This window comes from Fukomys damarensis, unplaced genomic scaffold (genome assembly GCF_012274545.1).
Source record: "Fukomys damarensis isolate Sample0158 unplaced genomic scaffold, DMR_v1.0_HiC HiC_scaffold_18, whole genome shotgun sequence".
Lineage (NCBI taxonomy): Eukaryota > Metazoa > Chordata > Mammalia > Rodentia > Bathyergidae > Fukomys > Fukomys damarensis.
Genome location: NW_022900930.1, coordinates 20,809,463 through 20,824,726, shown reverse-complemented (window position 1 = coordinate 20,824,726; position 15,264 = coordinate 20,809,463). Strand labels below are relative to the sequence as shown.

The window sequence follows — 15,264 nt, the reverse complement described above, 5'->3', positions numbered from 1 at the left end:
TTAGCCTTCCAGTTGCTGGGACAAAATGCCTGACATATCCACCTTACAGGAGGAAATGGTTTATTTTTGGCTCATGGTTTCAGTGGGTGCTGACACCATTCAGCGTGACAGAAGATTTCGCAGAGGAAAGATGCTCAACTGATGGCAACTTTTCAGAAAGCAGGGAATTCATCAAAAAGGAAGGTCCAAGGGGCCAAGTACAATTCACAAGGTCCTGCCCCTCTGTGATCCAGTTCTCCCACCTCAGCCCTACCTCCTGACAGCCTCTTCAGCTATGAACTCATCAATACATTAATGGTTAGATTTATTGTTGACTTTAAGGCCCTCACAGTTCCATCACTTCTCCAGTAGTGTCTTAATCCAGCCAAGGTGACAATCTAAGATTAATCAGCACAAATGTGTGTGTGGGGAGGGGGGGGAAGACATCTTGATGTTTTCTACATATAAATTCTTGTCAAATGGAAGCAGAAACTATTTTGGTTCTTTCTTCACAGTTTCTGAGTTTTTAATTTCCTTTTCCTGCTGAAAAATGCAAGCTAGAAATTCCAATGCTATATTGAATAGAAGTAGCCAGAGTAGGGATGTTTGTCCTATTCCCGATTTTAGAAGAAATTTTCAGTCTTTCCTATTCCCGATTTTAGAAGAAATTTTCAGTCTTTCACCATTCAGTATGATGTTAGTTGTATGTTTCACATAGTGATCTTCATTATGCTGAGGAAGTGTCTATGATTCCTGGTTTATTAATGTAATATGATTATGTTTTAGTAGTTTAAGTGGTCTTGTTCTCAGCAGATCTAAGCCCTGACTAGAGTTCAGTCATTTCCCCTTCTTAAGCAGCTAATTTCATCCACTCTCCAATCACTTCCCTTTTTGAGTTTTCACACTATAAGCCATTATACGTCTGCCTAATTCACAGCCAGTTTTCACACAAGTAGGGGAACCTGCTATGCCCCAGTGAAGTCATTAAAATTAGTCAATTTCTAGTCTGAACAAAGTAGCAGCTTCAACCAGGTTTATCTTACTATGGTTTTAACCGTTGTGATAGCAATTTAAATCAGAACCACAGATCACTGGAAAACATGGGCTTTAGTCAGGCTGCTTGCTTCTGTGTTCCCAAACAGTTGCCATTCCTCTCCTTGCTTAAATTTACAGAAACTTGTTCGGGGTGGGGGTGGGGTCACCTGAGTACACTAGGAAATGATAGGTCATTTGAGTCACACTTTCCAGGACTGGGTATTCTGCTGTGACTCCGGTCACAGCCTGTGTTTGTTAGAAGCCTATTCTAAGGGCCTGTCACTTTTTTGTCATTTAGTATTTGTTATTTGGGGCAGAGCCCTTGTTTGTATTTTTCACATAATCATTGTAGAAGAACTGTTGGTTGAGCTCTCCCACAAGAGGAAAATGATGCTGCTGTTCCTGTTGCTCAGGTGCAGTGTTGATCCCACCTCTTCACTGCTCGTGCATACTTCGCTGTTCTTGCCAGCAAACCTCGTCCTCCCTGTGCTCTCAGACCACTGTGGGTTGTGTGCTTGGAGATCAATAGCCTTATGATTAACGCAAAATGGGGCCTCTCCTTGTATCCTGCCTCCCACCCCAGAAAAAGGCCAGAACAGATTCTGAATCTATAACCCCAGAACAAACCCTGAGTTTATGATCCTCTGTATCCAGCTTTACTTACTGAGTCTGGAAGCAGCCCCTTCTGTACCATAACCTCCAGAACAGGACAAAACTAAGAATTAGGCTACTATTTCTTCTAGACCAAGATCATGCTGGACCAATGTACAAAGCTAGGGTGAATGAAAATGCTATGTAATTCAGGTGATTTTTGTTCTTTATTAACTCTTCATTTGGCTGTTTTCCAAAATCCAATAAGATCAGTTCAGCTAATTTCTGGTTATTCTTTGATGGCTTAATGGGAGAAGAGTGATTAAGCTTCCTGCTCACTTCACTGATGTCAAGCCTTTGAGAATTTTTTGTACAGTTGAGACAATTGTTTTTAAAAAAATCAAAAGCAAAAACATATCAAGCCAAATTGGCAAAACACTTAGATAAAAAAATTAATTTCTGAGCTAGCCCAAGAAGCTCCTGAAATCTAAAAAAAATATGAAAACCAAGTAGAAAATTGGAAAAATAGTATAAGTAGGTAATTTCAAGAAAAATAAATGTCACCATTTCTATAATGTTAAATTCTACCCAATTCTTATTTAGACTTATCTCTGAATAAAGCAAAGAATAAGCCTAGCACTGTGGACATGCTATAAACTCTGTATTAGAGTTTTGTAAATTTTGTTGCCTTTACATATTTTAGCTCTGGTTCTTAATGATAGCCAGGCACTCCTCTTTCCCATTGTCTGTACTTTTGCTTCTCATTTTTAAAGAGCAGCTCTCATATTCTCACTATAAGCCATATTTTGGTAGAGATAACAGTTCCTCTTAGTTGAAAAGCAAGAAGTATGCTCAAAAGCAACTGTGTGCCCTTTCCAACTAAACTTTCTTTTCATTTCCCTGATGATTGAATATTTCCATTATAAAACTGAGATCAGTTTGCATAATCATTAACTCTTACCAATGATAATTCAATCTGATAATAAATTATAAGTTGCTTCTAATACTTTGGATTTCTTTCCATTAAATATGCTTTTGTAATGGCTTTGTCAGACATTTATGCTTTCATTCATTAGATGCCTAGTGAACATCAGTTTATTCCAATTTAATTAGAATGCTTAAAATGGATGACAGAAAAATTGTGGCTAAGATTTTAGTAAATTTAATAAATTAATATCAAATTCAGGGCGCAGAACCTGAAAATCCCAAAGCTGTAACATGTAACTGTCAACAATTGAGAACGAGATCCTGTTTATACTAACTCAGTTCAACAACTTATAAGAGACATCAAAATATAACCAACTTTTCAGTTTTTTCTTATGCTTTCCAGAATTTTGGTGTCATGTCCAAGAATATATTGCTGATTTCAATGTTAAGAAACGTTTTTCCTATTTTCTTATTAAAAAACTCATTTTTTGGTTCTATAATTAAGTATTTAATCTGTTTAAAGTTAATTTTATGTGTAAGTCACGACTCCAATTTCTTCCCTTGCATTTGGATATTCAGTTTTCCAAAGACTATTTTGTAAAGACTGCCCTGTCCCTAGTTGTGTGTTCTCAGTACCTTTGCCAAGAACAGTTGATCATATATCTGTGGGTTTATCTGTCAACTTTCCATTTTGTTCCTTTAGTCCATTTTTATGCCAAGACCATCCTGTCTCAGGGACTGTAGCTTTTTAATAAGTCTTTAAATCATGAAGTGTGATGCCATCAGGTTTGTTCATCTTGCTCAAAGTTCCTTTGGCTATTTGGTGTCTCTTAGAGTTTTTTGTGTATTCCATAGTATTTCCTATTTCTGTTTTTTTTAAAGCACCTGGGAGTTTGATAAAGATTGCCTTGAATATGTAGATTACCTTGAGTAATATGAACATTTTAATAATAATCTTTGTAATCCATGAAAATAGGATATATTTCCATTTAGTTATGTCTGTTTTAATTTACATTATCTGTGTTTTAAAGTTTTCAGGGCAAGTCTTTCACTACCTTGATTTAGAATATGTGTCTTAAGTGTTTTATGTGCCTTTTGTCCTATTAGTCTCGTTGTTAAGCTGTCTTTATGATAATTAACGTTATATTGGCTTTTAAATAAAAGAATCTGAGATGGCAAAATAAAAGTGGGTAGAAGGAAGGGAAAAAAAGAATTGAGATGTGTTATGAACATGTACCAACCCCCTATGATGAATGTAATCATTCTGTATGGCAAACATATATTAATAAAAAATTAAGAGTTAAAAATAAAATTATTTTTAAATGTTTTATTTTTTAATAATACTGTTATCTTCATAATAGGCAAAACGTGGAAGTAACATAAATGTTAATCAGTGAATGAATGAATGGATAAAGAAAATATATACATATAATGGAATATTATTCAGTCTTATGAAAGAAGGACATTCTGCCATTTACAGCAATATAAAGGACATTCCACTGAGTGAAATGTCAGATACAGAGTGAATGACTCTATGTGATATCTTTTATATTATTAATCTAGAGCAGTCAATCTCATGGAATCAGAGAATAGAAGGTGGTTGATAGAAACTGAGAGGAGGGGTAAATATTACTCAAAAGTTTAAAATTTCAGAATTTTCAAAATTTAAAAAACTACTACTATAGAATAATGCCTGCATTTGACAAAGTGCTGGACATCCACAATTTAAAAGAGAAAAGGTTTATTGGGCTTAACATTTAGAGGCTTAGTCCATGGTCTCTGGCTCCAAAGCAGAACGTCATGGTAGAAGGAAATGGTGGAAAAGGTTGCTTATTTCATGGCTTCTAGGGAATAGAGCAGAGGAACAGTGTGAGAGAGGAAGGAAAAATATATAGACCTCAAAGTCATGCCTCCCCACGCCACCCAGACACATCAGAAATGTGCTGTGCTAATCTCTTAGGCAGCTCTCAAGCCAGTCAGGTTGATAATTAAACTTCATTTTCACATTCTGCCCTTTGAAAACTTGATACCCAAAACTTGACATTTCCTTAAACCATGCTTAATCACCAAATAAAGACAACAACAAGTTCATAATTCCACCTAGTGTTATATAATTATCCTGCATATAACCAAAAATGCACTAATCCCTTTTCCAAAGTTTTAACTGTTCCAGCATTGCTCCAAAGTCTGATTCAAAGTCTCTAACACTCAAGGTAAAGTCTTAGCTATAAATTCTTGTAAAATATATAAAGCAAGTCACTTAATCCCCTGATACAATGATTTTGGGTAAACATTCCCGTCCAAAAGGGAGGGATCAGGGATAGAAAGGAAATGTACAACGGAAGACCAAAAATGAGCAAAGCAAGCATGGAGTCCTGTAGCTCCATGCTCAGCATCCATGGCTCAGTATGGTAAATTATTTGTTCCTGAGGGATTGGTTGGTTTTGCTTGCTGCATCCCACCAGCCTGTCTCTTGGGCTGGCTCTACTTGTTGCCTATGGATTTTCTCAGCAAATGATCCATATTCCTGGAATGTTTGACTTCTTGGAGTCTCCACTTCACCTTAATCTTGTTTCCACAGCTTTATGCACCACTCTGTGAGGAGCTCCTCTCCTGGCCTCCCAGACCTGGGTAGAAGCCTCCATGACCACACAGCTCCTATATTCTGAATGCCTGAACAACCAGGTCGGCCGTTAGCTGGAAGAGAAGCCATACCCGCTTAGATAGTGATAGCAGTAGTGCCTTTGAGTGTTTGGATGCCTGAGCATGAAAAGACAAATCCCAGGGACCCAATTTGTATTATTTCATAATGCTAAAGAGCAACCACACTTCCTTTGGCTCCAACTTCACATGTGGCTTCTTCAAATCACAATTGAAATTTTTCAAATTGTTCTGCTATGCTTTTTGATTCTGATTCTCACTATAAATCTGGTTAAAAGCCAGTAATATCAATGCCACAGCCTGAATATTGGGCTGCCCTGGTGTTTCTTCCACCAGGTCAATTAGTCACCATTCCTACATTTAGCTTTTGTGAGGACTGAGGATGTGAGCAAAATATAGACAAGTTCTTTGCTGGAATCTAACATGCATGGTCTCTCATTTATTTTCTAAAAGACTCCCCATCTGATATCTCACATGCCTGCCCTTTATTATTTGAATTTCTGTCAGCATTTTGGTCTTCTGAGCTCTAACCAGAATTTCCCACCCAGCTCTGCTTTTAGCATTGTAGGCCCTCTCTAAAGCACATCTCCAAAATTTAACTCTTCCCACAAACCAATTCCAAAGACATGTGAACCACATAGTCAGGTATAGCCACAGCTACTATCCTGTTCTCTGGTACCAATTTTATGTATTAATTACCTTTCTTACTATTGAGTCAGAGTATTCAACACCCACAACTTAAAGAGGAGAGGTTTCTTTGACTCATGGTTTCAAAAGTTGACTCTGTGGTCTGCTGGCCAAGGCAGAATATCAGGGCACAAAGATAGGGCACAATAAATTGTCTATTTCATGGTAGCCAGGAAGCAAAGCAGCAGTACAGTGGCTGAGAGAAAGGGGCCAGGTGCTCTATATAGCACCCAGAGCATACCGCCATAGCATACCTGGACATACATAGAAGTGTGCTTTACTAATCCCCTAGGAAGATACCAAGCCACCAGAATGACAATCTTAACCAATAGCTGCCTATAGTTACCAATACTGTATTGAACTTTAAAATTTGCTAAGAGGGTATAACTGAAAGTAAATAATCAAAAGTAGAGAATTGTAGAAGTCATAAGAAATTATGGTGATAATTTCACAGGCATATACTTGTTTCCAAACTTTTAACCGTGCACGCACTGAATATGTACAGATTTTATATTTCAATTATACCTCAACCACGTGTTTTTGTAAAACAAGAAAGAAATGAAGCTGTGCACGTCTCATTAAAAAGATGTCACTACTTTTCAACTACTATGTAAAATTACGAAGAAATAAATAAATTAAAATTTAGGTTAAACCACAAGCTATTGTGGTTTATTTTTCAAGAGGAAGTACAAGTTGAATTCTGCTCAGTAGGCATGAGTGAAAGTATGGAAAGGGAACAGTGTATTTTCTCCCTTGTTGAAATTTTTGCTGGGTTCTATGTATGACAATGGCAAGAGGAACTGTATTTTTCCTTTAGAGAAAGTGTTCAAATAGAAGAGAATTACCTCCTAGAACTTCATATGATACAGAACGGGACAATGGTCTTTCTGAATGTTGACTGCGAAGGGAGAGCAGCGAGCACAGTTCACAGGACTGTCTAATGCTCAGAGAGAAATTTATTACTTCAATTAATAATATGTCACATCAAATGCCCATGAGAAGTGTTAATGATGAAACGGTATGGCTTTCTGCTAACATAGAGAAGGCTAGTCCAGTTTTTATTTTCATTAATAGAGGTTTACTTCTGAGATTCTTTAGGACCCATTTAAATTACACCTATGCATGATATTGACTATGAAACAATAAATAGCTCAATGGCCACTGAATTGCATGCTCACTGCTGGCATAAGTTTGGCTTTTTCTCAGAAATCAGTTCTGTTTTCACTCTGTCCTCACCAAGTTGGGCAATGTGTAATCAATGTGTAATTACTGTTCAATATTAACCTCACTTTTCGCATAGATGTATTGTTACTGTTTGTCCCATCATTTCAACAGTGGTCAAAAGTTGCAGTTATGCAACCTTCATTCCTAATATAATCTTTATGGAAGATTATAAGGATAGCTCCACAAAACTTTCAGTAGAAGTGTGATGTGGTGGTTCACACCTGTAATCTCAGCACTCCGAAGGCTAAGGCAGGCAGATTGCCAGGAGTTCGAGGCTGGCCTTGGCTATATAGTGAGTCTGAGGTCAGCCTGCACTACAAAACAAAACTCTGTCTCAAAAAACAAAAACAAAAACCACAAAAAAACAAAACCAAATAAACAAAAAGAAAGCTTTCAGTATTTGAGTATTAGACTGATGCTAATACTAATAGTCTAGCCTTAGATGCTGATACTGACAATAATAAAAATGATAGTCAAATTTGCCCTTATGAATCTTATATGAAGCAACCAGACCTCCTACCAGCTATACATTATACTTGATTATAAAAACTTATTTGCCTATAATTAAAATGATTATAAATATCATTTAAATGCAATAACTAGTTTTTAAATAATAATTATTAGGAGGAAGCAGAGAAGCGTACTGCATCTGTAGTTTAATAAATAAATAAAAAGTAAATGAGGAATTCTTATTTGCTTAATCACTTGTAGGCTCTGTAATTTTCTATTTTCTCTATTCATTTTCCCAGATTTTTGTATTTATTATCTTACTAAGTTCTCATAAAAGTGAACTTTCTTAGGTTGAAGGAGAAAACTTGCTAGAGTTATTTAGAATAGATTTAATAAATTTAAGAAAATGTGGCTTCTATAATTCTGTTAGGAATTCTGAGGTATGTTGGGAATAATAAGCTTCACATTTACTTTGAGATTGGCTGCTCTATATAATGCTATATTTATATGCGTCAACCCTGTATTTGTTATTTTGAACTTTTGAGCATATTTCACAGATTTGCTTGTCTTAAAAAAAGGGAAAAATAAGCATTTCCCCTGTAGCACTCATCACCTTAATGTCTACATAACTTAGTACATAACTAAGAAATGTTCAGTGGAGAGAAAATAATCTATAGTGTATTTAAAAGAGAGCAGGACCTTTGGGAGAGGAAAAAAATATGAGAAACTGAAAAAATGGAAATAAAGTGTTTGTAAATGGGGAGGGGAGGAGGGGGTGAAGGGAGGGCAGGGACAAGGGGAAAAATGAGAATCAAGACCTATTATGTAAAGGTACAGAATCCCAATGATGAATGTAACTCTATTTGTATACCTAGATTGTACCAATAAACTCAATAAAAAGGAAAAAAAAAAAAAAGAGAGCAGGAGTAGAGAACTTGTCACATCTGAGTGTGAACTGGTGTTAAGTTTATAACAATTATTGCATTAAGAGACCATCAGTAAAACTTATTTATTGAAATCCATTCCTTAATCAATTTTATGTAAAAATTAATATGCGGTATAAGAAATCATAAGGCATAAGAGATAGATACCTAACATTATTAAGGAAATGTGTTTCATTGTCTAATGAGGCATAATACACCGCTCCAATTTTTTATTTAAGACAGCAACACTTATTTATTGACTATTCTGGAATCTACAAGATTGTTGAGGTCAGTTTACTCCTGTTTTTTGTGACCTTAGCTGTAGTAATTCAGCTGCGAGTGGGAGATATGTTCCAAGTGGCTTACTCAGATGTCAAGCAAGTTGATTCTGACTGTCTTCTGGGTATATAGTTAGGCCTGTTAGCTAGAGTCTCAGGTTCTTCTATGTATCCTCTGTACAGCTAAGCTGGGCTTCTCAGTACGTAGTCAGGGGTCACAGAAAGAATGCTGGGAGCTGGGCTGCGGTGTCTAAGGAAATAAGTCCCAGTGTGCAAGTACTTAATCAGGCCTTGGTGATCACTGTTGGTAATCAAGCTTTGGTCATGCTTTCTGCTATCTCAATGGGCAAGGTTGGCTACATGGCCAGGCCCAGAGCTAGTGTAGAAGACCACATAATGGTTGAATATTGAAAAGCTACATGGCAACAGTCTACTATAGGAAGGTTATTGGAGTTACAATAAAACGAACATACTTTGTGCTACCTTCAAAGAGTTCACAGAGTTAAAATTTTCTGAATTGTAGTAAGCATTACTTGTTTTCTTGCACACCCCAGTGGGTGAATAATTGTTTACTCAGGATGGCTGCATATTATACTATAGTACAGTACTATATCCTACAGTATTATTGTACTATATTACAACTCCAATTCCTTTTTTTAAAAAAATATAACCATAAGCGTAATAACCACAGGGTGGTTTACTAAGAATGGGGCCAGTAGAGAGCAATTTATATCGTGAAATAAATTTACTTCTTGCTGTCTATTCTGCAATTAATTCAAACTAGTGACAAGTTTTCATATTTCCCTGGCTGTTTTAGTGCTTGTTTGTCCCAAGAATCACTGTGTTAACTTGATATGTACTTAGGCAAATAATGCACTGCTTTAGGTTTCTTTTCTCTCATTTCTAAAACAGGGAAGTTGGGTTAGGTGCTCTCAACACTTCCTTCAAACTTTTATTTTACTATGTAATGATCTGCTTATATCACTGTACATCGGTAATAAAATACTGAAAGTTTCTTGCAGGCCTGTTCCTTTAACTAATTGAAGCCATTAAAGCTAATTGAGAAGGTAATAGTTAACTTGAACTTTCTCTGGTACACCTATTAGATCCCTAGCAGGTGCTGAGGTAGAAGAGTGGACTGGCAGGAGTTAGGACTAGCTCAGCTTTCTCTGCTCTTTGTTGTGAAGCTTGGTTTCTTTTGTGATCAAGAGGTTAAATTGTGCCTTGCATATTTTAATGGTTTGGAAGATAAAACATAATAATCAATGGAAAATTGCTTTAACTTCAAGTAGGGAGTCAAAGTTTTCTCTGTCCCTCTGACAATATACTACTGGAATCTGACAGTTTTGCAGCAGTATGCAGAGGCAGAATTTACTCTCACAGAACCACAGCATTCATTAACTTCCAGAATGTCAGCCTCACCCACACTAAACAGCAAGTTCCTATCCTTTCAACTCTTTTCCTGTTTAAATCTGTGACCACTTAAATGAAGTCCAGGCCACTGTACCTAAAACAACCTTAAAAGAGACATTTTCAAGAAGCAATTAAAGCACCTCACTAGGATCATTTTGTTTTGTTTTCTCTTATCTCCCATCCCCCTTCCCATATTTGAGTACAACAAATAACAAGAGCCCTTCTGTTCTTTTAAATTAACTTTAGTTTCACTTTCGAAATTGCAGTAACCTTGCAACATGCACTTCCCCGAGTAAATGTGTGGATTGGACTAATGAAAAACAGAAATGGCTAGCAGTCATCCGGATAAATACAGGTATATATTTTAAATCTTTATGGGGGTCTGGATTTCTCCTGCTAAGTGAAGTCAGAATGCACTTTGCCTTTAGCAGTCAAGGATCTTTTATTTGGTATTTGATATTGTGTCAGAATCAGTCAGCAAGGAAAACAGATAAAAAGGGACATGATACAGGTATGGGGAGAAATGTGTGCTAACTCAGAGCCCAAGTAACAGCAGCCATCTCCAACTGACATGATACAATATTCACGTGGTAATTTTAGTCTGTTTCCTCTGTAGAGTTCTGTACCTGAAAATCTACACTGGAGAAGCTGTGGAAATTATTTTGTGACAGCTTTTTAAAAATTAGATCTTTTCCTTAAAAAAATCCCCAGATGTTAAAAAAAAATCTACCCCCTTTCCTCTGATTTGTTGGCTGGAGAGGAGAGCAGAGCTGGCATTTAATGATAATGTGCTGTCAAAGAAGAAAACCATTCAGGTGTTCCTAAAGGTAAGTAAATGGATTTCTTTCACTTCATAAAGAAAACAGGAGGAAGATGAAAGGAGGGGAAATGTTCATATAGATGTAGGAAGATCAGAAATTAACATCAGCAGTTTTGGGGTCCTCAGGTACAAATAGTCAGCTTTCAGTAGTATTAAAGTTTTAGTAAGTTGACTCCTAATATTGCAGTATGACTATGTGTTGGTATGCTTCTGTGTCTAGGAACCTGCTCATTAACTTACCAAAAAAGGGCAAAGTTTACAATCCAATCTGGAAACAGTGTTTAACTCTCGATAGTCTGGATCCAAATTCCATGTCCTAACAATAATACAGTACTGTCTTTTATCTGGACAAAGAAACGTAATGCCGTATCTCCTCAAAGCTTTTTCCAAAGTTGCAGTCCTCTCTCCTTCCCTCCGTTCCTCTCTTCCTTCTTTTCTCTTTTTCCTTTCTCTTTCTGATTTCTTTGTTCCAGTTAGATCTGAAGAACAATAGAACTTTCTCTTCATTCTCATTTCATCTTCAGCACTAGTCCTGATTTTCAAATATATCATTTCACCCCGCTGCATCTGAACAATTTGGTAAGGTCCATCCTCGCCACTCCGGGCTATGATGTTTCTGTAGCCTATGAACATAAAAATTGTGTGTAGCTTTAAAAATATTTAGTTCAGTATTTTTAAGGTCATACAAATATTGCTTTGTGAAAGCTGTTTATTTTTTCTTAGGACCGGATTAGAATACTAGTCAAACCATTTTTCTTAAAAGAATGTTAGTAAAATTTTAAGTACTCAGATTAGTCTGTTTTTCTGCAGTTAACCATCAAAGATGATTTTATCCTCTAAAATTAATTTGCAATTATTTTTGTATCGTGAATTTTAGATATTATGGGACATCAGTTTAAGTATCAGTAACATTGGTTTACTTTCACACGTTGAGGATATATTTGATATTTTTAAAAATCCAAAGTAAAAGTTTGATGATTGGAAACAGGGAGATAGATCTTTTGCAAATGGGAAAGGTTCAAAAGATGGAAAGAAGAGGGGAAGAGAAAAGAGAAAAGAGGACTTAAAAAGAATTAAGACGTGTTATGTACACTTACCAACTTTCCACAATAAATGTAATCATTAAGTACTACAAACAATAAAATTTGTACCACTAACAATAAAAACTTAAAAATAGAATAAAATATCTGAAAGTGAAACTACAGTAGTGATCTGTGATCATACCAGAGAGTACTATCTAGGGTCTAAATCCCATCAAAATAAAGTGTGGCTGTAAGTCTTAAGCTGATTAAATGATCATGGTAGGCTCTCCATTTAATATATTTTTATTTATTCACACTTAACCATATTCCAGCATTGTTCTAGGCACAGACCACACTGTATGGAATTTAACAAACTGATAGCTTTACTACATTAGATTTATATTCTAGTACAGAGAGATAATTAATAAGTAAATAATAAATATCATAATTTTCATCAATCATAGCATGGAAAACAATCTAATAAATGAACAAAACAAAAGGATTAACATTTTATACTTAAAGACTTACTATAAATCTACAGTCATCAAAACTGTGGCATTATCACAATCAAATATTTCAGTAGAAGAAAGTACAGAAATATACACACACTTAAATGTTTGTTAGTTTTTCAAAGAAAGGTACAAAAACAATCTAGGAGAAAGTTTTTTTTAAAAGTAGACTAACTAGAGATAGGCATGAAAAAATTGATCCTGACTCCTACTTCAAGCCGTACACAAAATTTAGAAAAGATCATGGACCTTCACTTAAAAGCTCAAGCTATACCTCTTATCACCTCTGCTGCCTTATGCACACACCACATTGTTTCTCCTCTGTGAGGCCTGTTTGCCATCCCAGCCTCAGAGCCAGCCAATCATGGACTGACACCTCCACAAACTCCCTCCAAGCCACCAGGTTGTGGTGAATGGGGACGAATGTATGAACTTTGCCTGCTTTAATTTTCTTGGATTGCTGGATAACCCTTGGGTTAAGGCAGCAGCTTTAACATCTCTAAAGAAGTATGGTATGGGGAGCTGTGTACCTAGGGGCTTTTGTGGCACATTTGATGTTTATTTGGATTTGGAAGAGCATCTAGCAACATTTTTGAAAACTGAAGAAGCCATTATATACTCATATGGATTTCCCCCCATAGCCAATGTAATTCCTGCTTACTCTAAAAGAGGAGATATCATATTTGTAGATAGACCAGCCTGTTCGTTATTCAGAAAGAATTACAGGCCTCATGTTGGTAGTGACATTAAGTTATTTAGTTGTAATGATGTGGCTGACCTGGAGCAACTGCTAAAAGAACAAAAGATTGAAGATCAAAAGAACCCTCACACGGCTCGTGTGACTCTGTGGTTCATCATAGTAGGATTGTATATGAATACCAGACACATTTGTCCTTTTCCAGAGCTGAGATTTTATTTGGTGTGTATTGATGATTCATTCACACCAAACTCCCGCCCAAATGAAGCTTCTTCAACATTTGCTCACGAGGCCTGGCTCATCCTTCCTTCACTGAGAAGCCTAGACAGCACTTCCACTGGGTTCATCTTAAGTAGCAGCTGCCAGCAAAAGACACAAAACTGAAAAATATGGCAATAAAAATGTCCATGAAAAGACCCTGAGAACACGTGTGTCATGTAATGTGTGTCCATCCTGCATGTGAATAGGTCTGCTGACACTGGGAAGAGAGATGGTGGTTGGCTTGAGATTACAGATTCATTATAGCAGGGTAAGTTAAAATACAAGTACAAAGCCAGAGTCTTTCTGGAGGAAAGCCCTTCACTTGGAGTTCTTGGGGAGCAGGGCTGAGGAGTCACTGAGCACTATGGTATCAGTATTGATGATATTGATCTGATCAGTGCCAGTATGGAGAACTCACTTGCTTCCATTGGTGGTTTCTGCTGTGGCAGGTCTTTCATAAGCTGCCACCAGCGGCTCTCTGGCCAGGGGTACTGCTTTTCACCTTCTTTACCGCCCCTGTGAGCTGCTGCTGCCATTGAGGCCCTCAACATCATGGAAGAGAATCCAGATATTTTTGCAGTATTGAAGAAAAAGTGCCAACAAATTCATAAAGCTTTACAGGGCATTTCTGGATTGAAAGTGGTGGGAGCATCGTTTTCTCCAGCATTTCACCTACAACTGAAAGACAGTACTGGGTCTTGAGGGACAGATGTGAAACTACTTCAGGAAATCATAAATCAGTGCATGAACAAAAGTATTGCATTAAATCAGGCAAACTACTTGAAGAAAGAAGAGAAGTACGTCCAGTCCCCTCTCTGAGCATCAGAGTTGTGGTCACAGTGGGAGAGACAGAGGAAGAGCTGGAGAGAGCCGCATCTACCATCAAGAAAGTAGTGCTGGCTGTCCTGATGTAGGTCAAACCCAGCACCCAGTGGCCCCCACCATGAATGTGCAGACAGGGCTCCTTGGAGATGCCTCAGGAGAACTCTGATGTCTGATGGGACTGTTACCAAGTGGTGTGGAGATAGTCCAAATGCGTGACTGAGAAAAGGGTAGATGTTCATTATTTTTATAAGGAAATACATCTAAAAGCCCAGGAACTGATTTTTAAAGAGGAAGACTAATGACAACACTTAATGTAGTGTTTAATTTGTTCTACTTAGCACTGTCTAAATGTTTTATATAGTAGTCTTTTATATTATTTTTGTTGTTTAAACCTGGAGCTTTAGTTTCTCTTCTCTCTCTTGTGTGGTAATGATTCTATAAGCATACCTTAGTATTTCATAGAAAACTTTACAATAATTGATGCTATCAGGGATGCTTTGTATGTGCTACACTGTTCACTACTGAACATGTAATTAAACCATGTCTTTTCCATTCTTCATCATGTAAAGCTAAATGGTGGCTAACATGCAAAGGAATACATTCTGTGTTTATTATAAATTTCATTATATTTGCACCCCAGAATTTTATATACACTAGATTCTGATATGATACCATTTCTGATGTGAGCATCCCTAACCAGGGAATATTTGTTCTATTCCCTGAGTGAGCAATAATTTAAATCAAACACTATTTTATATTAATTTAAATATTGACTTTTGCATTTGTTATATTTTGTCTTTTGTTATATGAAGAGGATTATTGTGTTGATCCAAAAATATAAATCATGTCCTAGATATTTTTAAATGCTTCAAATGTGCTTCTTTTTTTGTATATTGGTTTTGCTAGGGACTTAAAACTACAGGCAAAGGGGGAGAGAGAGAGAGAGAGAGAGAGAGAGAGAG

At 36.7% G+C, this 15,264-nt stretch overlaps 1 protein-coding gene and 1 pseudogene across 1 annotated transcript in view; both read left to right on the top strand.

Annotated features, from left to right (window-relative positions):
* The first annotated feature begins 10,158 nt into the window (after positions 1-10,158).
* Positions 10,159-15,264, top strand: part of Tlr3 (toll like receptor 3) — a 15,510-nt gene continuing 10,404 nt past the window's right edge. The window contains 2 exon segments of the mRNA XM_010619776.3: positions 10,159-10,523; positions 10,785-10,995. The gene's annotated coding sequence lies outside the window, so the exon portion shown is untranslated.
* On the top strand, positions 12,947-14,602 carry LOC104859254 (annotated as a pseudogene).